The sequence below is a fragment of the Physcomitrium patens genome, chromosome 5, assembly GCF_059467195.1.
Source record: "Physcomitrium patens ecotype Gransden chromosome 5, ASM5946719v1, whole genome shotgun sequence".
Classification (NCBI taxonomy): Eukaryota; Viridiplantae; Streptophyta; class Bryopsida; order Funariales; family Funariaceae; genus Physcomitrium; species Physcomitrium patens.
This window is the reverse complement of record NC_143414.1, coordinates 9,270,853-9,281,121: the sequence shown is the minus strand read 5'-3', so window position 1 is coordinate 9,281,121 and position 10,269 is coordinate 9,270,853.

Here is a 10,269-nt window from a genome sequence, read left to right as displayed (position 1 = left end):
CCAAGCGGCCATGTGACAAATTGGACTATCGGAGATTGGGACCATTTGTTATCCAGAAGCAGATCAATCCTGTAGCGTATCGTCTGGAGTTACCAGCTACTATGAACGTACATCCTGTCTTTCATGTTTCTTTGTTGGAGCCTTATCAAGAATCGTCTTTTCCTGGAAGAGTACAATGTCCACCACCTAGCATAGAAATAGAGAACCACGAAGAATACGAGGTGGAAAAGGTCCTGGATTCACGGCAAAGACGGGGTAAATTAGAATACTTTGTGCATTGGAGTGGTTACGATATTAATGAACGAACATGGGAGCCGGCCAAAAATCTCGCGAATGCACCGCAAAAGGTACAGGAGTTTTATCAACGATATCCTGAGAAACCCAAGCCGGTTCGACGATAGCTTGTTACTGAAGCTTGCCCATCCAGAAAACAAAAAAGAGGAGAGAGCACCACCAAAATCCATAGTTGATGTAGTCATTCTCTCCAAGATAGCGTAGAACTTTGTTAGTAGCCCAACTTTGTTCTTATTGTTTTAGCCTTTGAATATGGATAGCCAAGATACTACACTTGTCATGTCATCTCAAGCAACTAGCTCACGAAGACGACCACGAGATGAAGAACCGCCTGCACCACGACGACGTCGAAGGATTCCGAGCAACAGATCGCTGGTGATTGTATTTGAGGTCGAGCCTGCCTACGATGGTCAGCCAGAAGGAGTGTTTGCAGGACAATTTCACAATGAAGACACGGAGGTTCATGCTTGGTCAGAAGTTGAAGGCGTGGGCCACTACCGTTGGCTTCAAGAACCATTGAATCACTTGCCTCGTGAACAACAATTGGAGTTCATAGCAGAGGTTATGCGACAGATCTTCATTTTCTTGCGTTGTTATTGACTGACGATAACATTGCTTCTCGGAGACCTCGAAGCTAAAGGAGGAGGTGATGTTAGGGACATAGTCCTTAGACCTTTCTAGAGACAAGTTTCTAGAACCTTCTAGAAAGAAGTGTCTAGAAACTTCCAGAAGATTCTTTGAATATTCTCTTAGAATATTCTTCAAAGATTCTCTAAAGATTCTTTTAAGATTCCCTAAAGATTCTCTTAGAAGGCTCTAGAAGATTCTTAGAATATTCTAGTAGATTCTAGGAAGTTACTTGAGAAGCATCCTAGCTCTTGGGTAGTTGCTCGAGAAGCTTCATAGTTCTTGGGAAGCTTCTTGATGTGCTTCCTTAGAACCATAGGCCAGTAGTATATATAGTAGTCGAGGCTGAAGAGTTCTTCAGTCTCGACAACACATCTCTTGGAGTTCTAGCTCACCTTTCTGGTGTTGTTCTTGTACTCATCTGTTTAATCTAGTTCTGCCACTTCTTCTTGAACTTCTTGTTAGATTTCAAGTCTGTATTTTGTGTCCGTGATACCTAGATACTTGCAAAACATTATTTTATCTTCTACAACCAAACGCCCGGTGCGTTCTCAAGCAAGATAGTACATAATACGACACCGTGATATTAGACTGGGTACATTTGAATTATTTTTTTATCATTATCTTTCTCAATTGTCAATGTACCATGATCTTAGTCATTTCGAGCTTTAGCTTGATACAACCATGGTCACCCCAATAAAATTGGATATGACAATATAGAGCTTTGCAATCGAAAAACAATATAATCAATTTTGTAGGTAATCCCCACAATTATTGTATTAATACTTCATAAAATATCCATAGGTTTAACTCGACTTGAGTCAGCCATTCTCAAAACCACTGTAATAGGCAATAAGTGATCAGAAATCCAACTCCTCCATTATAGCGGCATTCATAAGATTTATACTAGATCCTCTATCTACTTGTACTCCCGATACTAACACTCCATCAATTGAGACATCAATCATTGGTGCACTCAGATTGGGATTCAAACTTACTTCTTGGATTTCTTTATTTTGAGATCTACGACGAATTAATGACGAATTCAAGATAGTTCGGCACTCAAGTGCTACTGCCAATAGTTGCTTCATAGAGATCATGGGCTGTATGGTGTCCAAATCTTTTAGAATATCATATGATTCTATATTAGTGGTAATTTCCAATGTCCAATTCTTCTTCCCAGTCCTAGACACCGACACACATAAATTGGTTTTTTATATATTGGAAATTGGTAAAGCTAGTGGAACTAAATTTGACGGAGCCTATAAAATTGGTTCTTTTAATAGGTAAGATTGTTCTTCCAATTGGGCTGATATTGATTTCTTGGAATTCATGCCTTAGAGAGGATCTTTCAATGAAAAGGACGTTTCTCGAAACTTTGTAGAGAACAAAACAGCTTGAAACAAAACCAAAGCCTCTGTAATCGATACCTCATTAGGGTGCACAACCAATTCAGGTCTTATTATGAGTAAGGAATCCATGTCAGGACTTGGATCGGATGGCCCCATAATTGGGTCCAATTGATCGTTCGCTTCAGGATCACCCAAATGTTGAATTGGTCCTTTTTCTCTTTTGATGACTTCTTATAAGGACAGCTTGGACTACTTCTACCCGATGAATTAGTGATTCTTGTGTTTCATTATTTTTTTCCTCTATAATTTGCACAGTCGATTGTATCTTTTAATCATAATTATTAGAGTTAAATGGAACAATGCATTGATAATAAAAATGACCTGATTGCTTATAATTTCCACATACTGGAGCATATTTGTCTATAAACCTTTGATTAGGGCATTCACTGGCATAATGACTAATTTGTCGGCACCGGTAGCAACGTAGTGGTTTTTGGCCCATACCATCAGGTATATTTGGAGTCTCTACTGGAATATATCTACTAGGCCGATTCTAAGTAGCCATAGTAAATAATCTTGGTTGACCAATTGGACTGCTGAATTGGTATAGTTTGGAGATTACTCCTTTGATTATTTCCATTGTTCTGCATATTTGTTCCATAAACCAGATTATAATTAGTATTTTGAAAATTCCCAAAGCCACGATTAGGCCAATTTGAGTGATTATTATTCCAACCATCCATATTTCTAGTCTGTACTTGATTAACATTCCATTGAATTGGCTGTATTAATGTCTGGTTATTGAACTGTTGTTGCCTTTGTAAATGCCAGCAGTTTTGAGAAGGGTGTTTTCCTCCACAAAATTTACATTGAACATCTATTTGTCTGGGTGATGGACATTTTGTATCAAAATGACCTTATCCTTTACAATTATTACACTGTACATTAGGTCTCGTATTAGAAGGCTTATGTCATTTCTCCTTATCTTTAGCCAAATTCACGACCAATTCTTCCATCTTCTTTGTTAGATTTAATAATAAGGCTTTATTTGAATCTTTAACAATTATATTTGTAAACAACTCTTGTTGTTGATAGGTTGGCGATGTAAAATAACGTGTCATTGTTATTGGCACTATTGCTTGGAGTGGGGTAGCATTAATTGATTTTTACAACATAACATTCTTCATATTGGAATCAGCCATTTGTGGATAATTATCCATTGACACATTTTCTGATTGTATTTGTTGGCTTCTTGAACTTGGAATCATCGTGGTCTCTACTGTTAACAATTGGTCATAATGACATTCTTCCCATACCTTTGTTCGTGCCAAAGATGCCTCTACCATAGCTGGTCAAGCTTCTTTTACAAACATTTTCAATTCTAGTGGATGCAAACCATTGATTAATATCGACAATATAAACGCATCTAACATTTGATTATTTGACCATTTACAAAGTATATCTGTGATCCAGCCATAATAGGACTCTATTGATTTCCCTGCAAACATCTTGCTATTCATAAAACTTTTTCTAAGCCGATCTTCAAATCCAATTAGTCTAAAATGGATTAGGAAGGCATTCCTCAAGGCCTCCCAATTGAGAAATCTACCCACTGGTTGCCGATTATACCATTCAAAAGCTGTATCTTTTAAAGTTGCTAGCAACCATCTCAACCAAATATCTTCAGTTCTACCATTATTGGCCATGTAAGCTGTCAAAAATTGAGATATATAGTGATCAGGATCAGAGTCTCGCCAACTACTAAAAGTAGGTAATGGTGCCACACATGTAGTGTGGTCTCCTACTGCTCCCATTTGTACCGCAATTCGTACTTCTAGCACTCCAACGGCCATTGGTATTATCACTAGTCTCCTTGCTATTTGAATTTGAATTTTTCTTCCTTTGGTTTTACTTGGACCTACAATTCCTTTTTGTCGTTTCCATAGGAGATTTCTTATGCGTAATCGCTCTTGTCTTTCTTTTGCTTGTCGATTAATTCTTTGATAATCCTCTCCTTCATGATTATCATTCATAATCTTTCATTCTTCTTTACAAAATCAATACTGCCTTTAATTATAACTCACATATTTGTAATCCTAAAAATGGTTCTTTTCATGTTTTCATTCAACATATAATTCCATCTTCCATACAATCAATTTCTAACATTTCATATTATTATTATTTCTTTTGCGGCGGCGCCAAAATGTTGTTCTCGTTGTGTTCAAGCTTCAATATACCAAAGTAATTGAGCTAATAGAAGTGGGTTCAAACACAAGGAAAGATTGGTTATATAAATTGGGTCTATTAGTGTCACAATTGACTATAATCTAGCTATCTGAAATCAATTATCAAACTACAAAACACCAAGGCTTACTACTTCTATTTTAATTCAATACATAATCCATTCTATAACTATCAATTCAACAATACTTTCATATTCTTATCAGTTCATCTTCCACTTACTCTCTTTGTAATTTATATATATTCAATTATTGATCTCTAGCTTACTTATTATATTTAGTTTCTCAATTCATTACATAGAATTCAATTTCTTCACTTAACACAACACAATTCGATAATCTCAATTCTCAAGGTCATAGATTTTTTCCAAAACGGTCAAAAGTCATATTCCATAATATTTTAATCACAGTTTCAACAATACTTCTCTCAATCACAGTTCTTCATAAGCAAATAATAAAAGTAAAGAAAATAAAGAGGTAGCACTAAGTATATCCTAACTTATGACTCTCACAGTTTGGCTCCGATCTTCCTTTTCTCAACCTCTTTATCCTACCAAAAGATGGACTGTTGTCGTGATGTAACATGATAAGTAGGTGAAAGAGTGTAGAGATTATTATAATTTAAGAGATCTTAGTTCAAAGTATTAGAACAAATTATCTTAGAAATATAGTTAATAGCCAAAGGGGTAGAAAAATTAAAAGGTACCAATACTGCCTTTTAGAAAGGTGACTTCTACTTACTTTGTAGTACCATAAGTAAGGCAAATCAAAGTATATTGGGAAAATTAATGATATAGGAATCTTTAGAAGAAAGTTAAGAGTAAACTCTAGAAAAAAATTACTTAGAAAAACTAGATATTGATACCCAAAGAGGGCCGGTTATGAACCAGGGTCGAAATCAGACCCTGAGGCACAAAACCAAGTCTCGACGACGACTCTGAGACTCTTTGGCAGATCGGAGAGTAAGGTTGGAGAGAAGGTTGAATAGGGTTTCTATGGGCGTTGACTTTGGGTGATTTGGAGTTGATATGAATTTGTAAGAGGTTTGCAAAGTTGAGTTTTTTTCGGATGACTTGGGTTTTATGAAATAAAATAAGGCTTATGTTTTGAGTGATTTCGAGAGTTTTGTTGCAGATCTACGGGTGAATTTTTTTGGGTTCATGGTTATAGTTGTGTTAAATACATATTGTAAATTTGAGCTTGATCTAACGGTTGAACTGAGAGATATTGAGGTTTAAGTGAGTTAAGGTCTCAGAAAGTAGAATTTTAGGTCTAGTGAGGGTTTTTAAGATTTCATGCAATCTACTAGTTGGATTGGAATAAAACTTGTGTGAGAGGATATTAGACTTGTTTTCCTATGTCCATGAGAAATTTGAAACCAATCGAACGGCGCAAAGAAGAGCAATTGGCTCTAGAATTTTGGCAACAAGATTGGAGAAGGAGGCCGGCTAGCACCCGAACACATTTTTGAGGTTTTCGTCAATTTGGTAACTCCGATCATTTTCAATTTTTTTTGCTTTTTTTGAACTTGATTTTTAAGAAGTGTAAAAATTTTGAATTGAGATCGATGGTTTATTCATTAGATATTGAGATTTAAATCTGTCATAGGAATTACTAGGATTTGGATTAGGATTTGGCTAGGGTTCGGTTTAGGGTTTGATTTAGGGTTGGATTAGGATTTGGATTAGGGTTTGGATTAGGGTTTAGGATTTGGATTAGAGTTTAGGATTGGATTAGGGTTTGGATTAAGATTTAGGGTTTGGTTAGGATTTGATTTAGGATTTGGATTAGGATTTGGTTAGGATTTGATTTAAGGTTTGGTTTAGAGTTTAGGGTTGGATTAGGGTTTGGTTTAGGGTTTGATTTAGGGTTTGGTTTAGGATTTAGGATTTGGAATAGGATTTAATTTAAGATTTATTTAGGATTTGACTTAGGGTTTAGGAATTATTAGGGTTTAAGATTTAATTAGGTTTGGTCTAAAGTTGAGTGAAATTCCATAGGGTTTTAACTAGAATTAAATTAAGGTTGAATTGACATATATTTGAGTAAAATTTGTGATCATTCTAATATTTCTTTAAGAATTTTATTGTTTGTTTGAAATTTCTTTGAGTTGTTTTGAATTTGATTACGTTTGTTTATCATTATTATAGTCTAATTAGAGCATTGTTAGTATTCTATTTAGGATTTTGTTATTGCAATTTCTATTCTTCTTTCTACAGCTAGGTGCCTGGAGCATTCTCAAGCAAGACTTCACACATTACGACACCGTTGGCCAATAGATTTCAAAGGTTATGAACCTTTGAATTCTTAACCATTTGTTCCACTAACAACCTACTATTACCAACTAAACTACCTAAGCATAAGTCTAATTCTCAAGGTTGTCAATAACCAACCAATAACTTATCACAAAATTTATTTACATATTCTATAGTACGCTTCTTTCAGGTTCAGCATTATCATGGTTTTTATCTTTTTTTGAATAACGAGATCCAATATTGGATAATCTGAAGGCTTTTTTGGCAGATTTTTGATCCATGCATAGAGAACATGATGCAATTCATATTGCAACCAATAAGATCCGTATTTTACAATAAGGCAATCTATCAATAACGTTATATGTTTCACAGTTTTGATAACTTACAACTGATATCAAGTGAGGTAATGCTGTACTTGTTAGCCAATTTTTCTACTGATTATAATATGAGGTAAAAAAATTAATACTCAACTTGTTTGATCTTCAAACATTGAGTCAAGAAATTGATTTTGTTGTGAAGTGCAACAATTATCTTTTTGAATTTTGATCTGAGAACCATAGAAGTGGACCTCAACATTACTATAATTCAATGGCAACACCATCTCTTGAATACATATATTTGGAAGTAGAAGATATGCAAATTGATGTGGTACATTTTAAACCTTTTACTGAGCAAGAAAAGACTCGTAATTAAGGACTTTTCTTATATTATAGAGAACCTAAGCATATTATTTAACATTGCTCAAAGAAGCATCACAACTACAAAATGAGGAATACGGCTATCAAAGAAGATAATATTTCAAAAAACGAGTTTATCTAGCCATAATAGGGATCTAGCGGCTCGAACCTTATACAATATCTAGTGAACGTCCTATTCTTTCAATAGAATTCTTTCCTTATTTTACAATAAATATTATTTTAGGACCTAAATATCACAAAGCCTATGCCTTATTAAATTCAAGAGCCTCAGCATGTTTCTTAGATGAAGAATTTGTTAAAAGACATAGCATACTTTTAGTAAAGAAAACTAAACCTCTTCATGTAGAAGTCATAGATAGTCGTCTATTGATTTTAGGAGATGTTACTCATGAAACCCTTCCTATAGAAGTAGCAATTAATGGTTATAGTAGCTTTCTAATATTTAATATCATTAGATCTCTATCTAATCTAGTCATTTTAGATTTATTATGGCTAAAAAATATAACCCTAAAATAGATTGGACTTCTTGTAGTCTTAACTTTTTTGAAAGTATAACTAAGAGCATAGTTAATCAAGTAGAATGTCATAAGTCTAGTACAATTAAACTTATATTTGTAGGTGCAAGAGCTTTCTTGCATGCTGCAAAAGAAGGATCACCTTGTGTCATTTATGCCGCATTTATTTCTACTGGTGAAAAGACTTCAAGTAGTAATCTAAGCCAATATTAAGATTTTAAAGATGTATTTGAGAAGAAAAATGTGGATACTCTTTTGGAACTGCTCAATTGACCTTCAAGAAGCAGCACAACTGCCATTTGGACCAATCTACAGTTTATCACAAAATAAATTGGCTGAATTCAAGGAGTATATTGAAAAGAATTTGGCCAAGAACTTCATACACTATTCTAAATCTCCAGCAAGAGCTCCAATTTTATTTGTAAAGAAAAAAAAATTGATCATTATGGATGTGTATCGATTATCAAGGATTCAACAAAATCACTATAAAAAAATAAATACCCACTACTTTTGATATCTGGACTCCTTGATCAGTTGAATCAAGCTAAGATCTATACAAAAATAGATCTATAAGGAGCATACAATCTGGTATGCATCAAAGAAAGAGATGAATGGAAGACTTTGTTTTGAATAAGGTATGGATATTTCGAATACAATATCATGCCTTTTGGACTTAGAAATGCACCAACAATATTCCAACATCTAATAAATGACGTCTTTTGAGAGTTTTTAGATAATTTTGTTGTCTGTTACCTAGATGACATCTTAATATATTCTAAGAATACAAAAAAAACATGAACTTCATGTTCATGGTGTGTTACAAAAATTGAGATGCAAGACTCTATGCCAAGATAGAAAAGTATGTATTTTACACTAATTAAGTTGACTTCTTAGGATATATCAGTTCAAATGATGGACTTATGATAGAGCTTAAGAAAGTTCAAGCTATTATGGATTGAAAGATCTCAAAAATGATAAGAGATGTCCAATGCTTTTTGGGATTTGCCAAATACTATCGGATCTTCATCAAAGACTTCTCTCAAGTTGCAGCTCCACTTATACATTTGACTTATAAAGACAAACTTCAATAGAATCAAGAAGCAGAAGTAGCATTTGAAGCTTTGAAGACAGCTTTTGTTTTTGCACCAATCTTGTATCGCGTCGATTTTTTTAAGCCATTTTTTATAGAAACAAACACATTAGGCTTTGCTTTAGATGCCATATTGTCACAAATGGGAATAAATAATAAACTTCACTTAGTAGCTTTTCATTCTAGAAAATTTTTAGTAGCTGAGATCAACTACGAGATCCATGACAAAAAACTTTTTGCAATCATGGATTCATTTCAAGAATGGTGCTATTATTTAGAAGGTGCTCCTAGTCCATTCATCGTATATATGAATCAAAAGAACCTTGAATATTTTATGTCAATATGTGTTTTGAATCTTTGCCAAGCCCGTTGGAATATGTCTTTGTGAAGATTCAAATTCAAGATCACTTATCAACCAAAAAAACAACAAGGTTTATGAGATGCACTCTCTAGATGATCTTACCTTATATCAAATGAAAGAGATGCTGCTTTTGATCAGCGACGGACAATTCTCTTGAAGCTAGAGCATCTTCATCTTCAAGTAATGAAATCAACACTAATTATTGATTCAACTTCTATTAAGCAAGTTCAATCAAGTATGTCTTCTGATCTTGTTATTTGTGATATTAAAGAAAATTCTTCAAAGTCTCATGATACTTTTAAGTTTGAATTCAAGAACAATCTACTATATTTTGAGGGACACCTATATGTTGCAGAAGGTGAAGCTCGATTACGTGTTCTTCAAGCTTGTCATGACTTTCTAGGAGTAAGACATTTTGGATACAATAAAACTTTGGAACTAATATCCAAAGATTTTTGGTAGCTCCAAATGTGGAAGGCAGTCAAAGATTTTGTACAATATTGTGATATTTGCTGAAGATCAAAAACTCCTCATCATCAACCTTACGGACTTCTTCAACCATTATCCATTTCAAAACAATCATGGTCTTCTATTTCTATGGATTTCATCATGGATCTTCTAATCTCAGGTTCTTATGACTTTATATTTGTGATAGTAGATCGTTTTACCAAGATGGTACATTTTGTACCATGTACAAAATCTATCACAAGTGAAGAAATAACTAAGTTCTTTCTTGATAATATCTATCTCTATCATGGATTATCCAAGGATATTATATCAGATAGGAGAACTCAGTTTGTATCAAGATTTTAGCAGACTCTTTTTAAGATTTTAAAA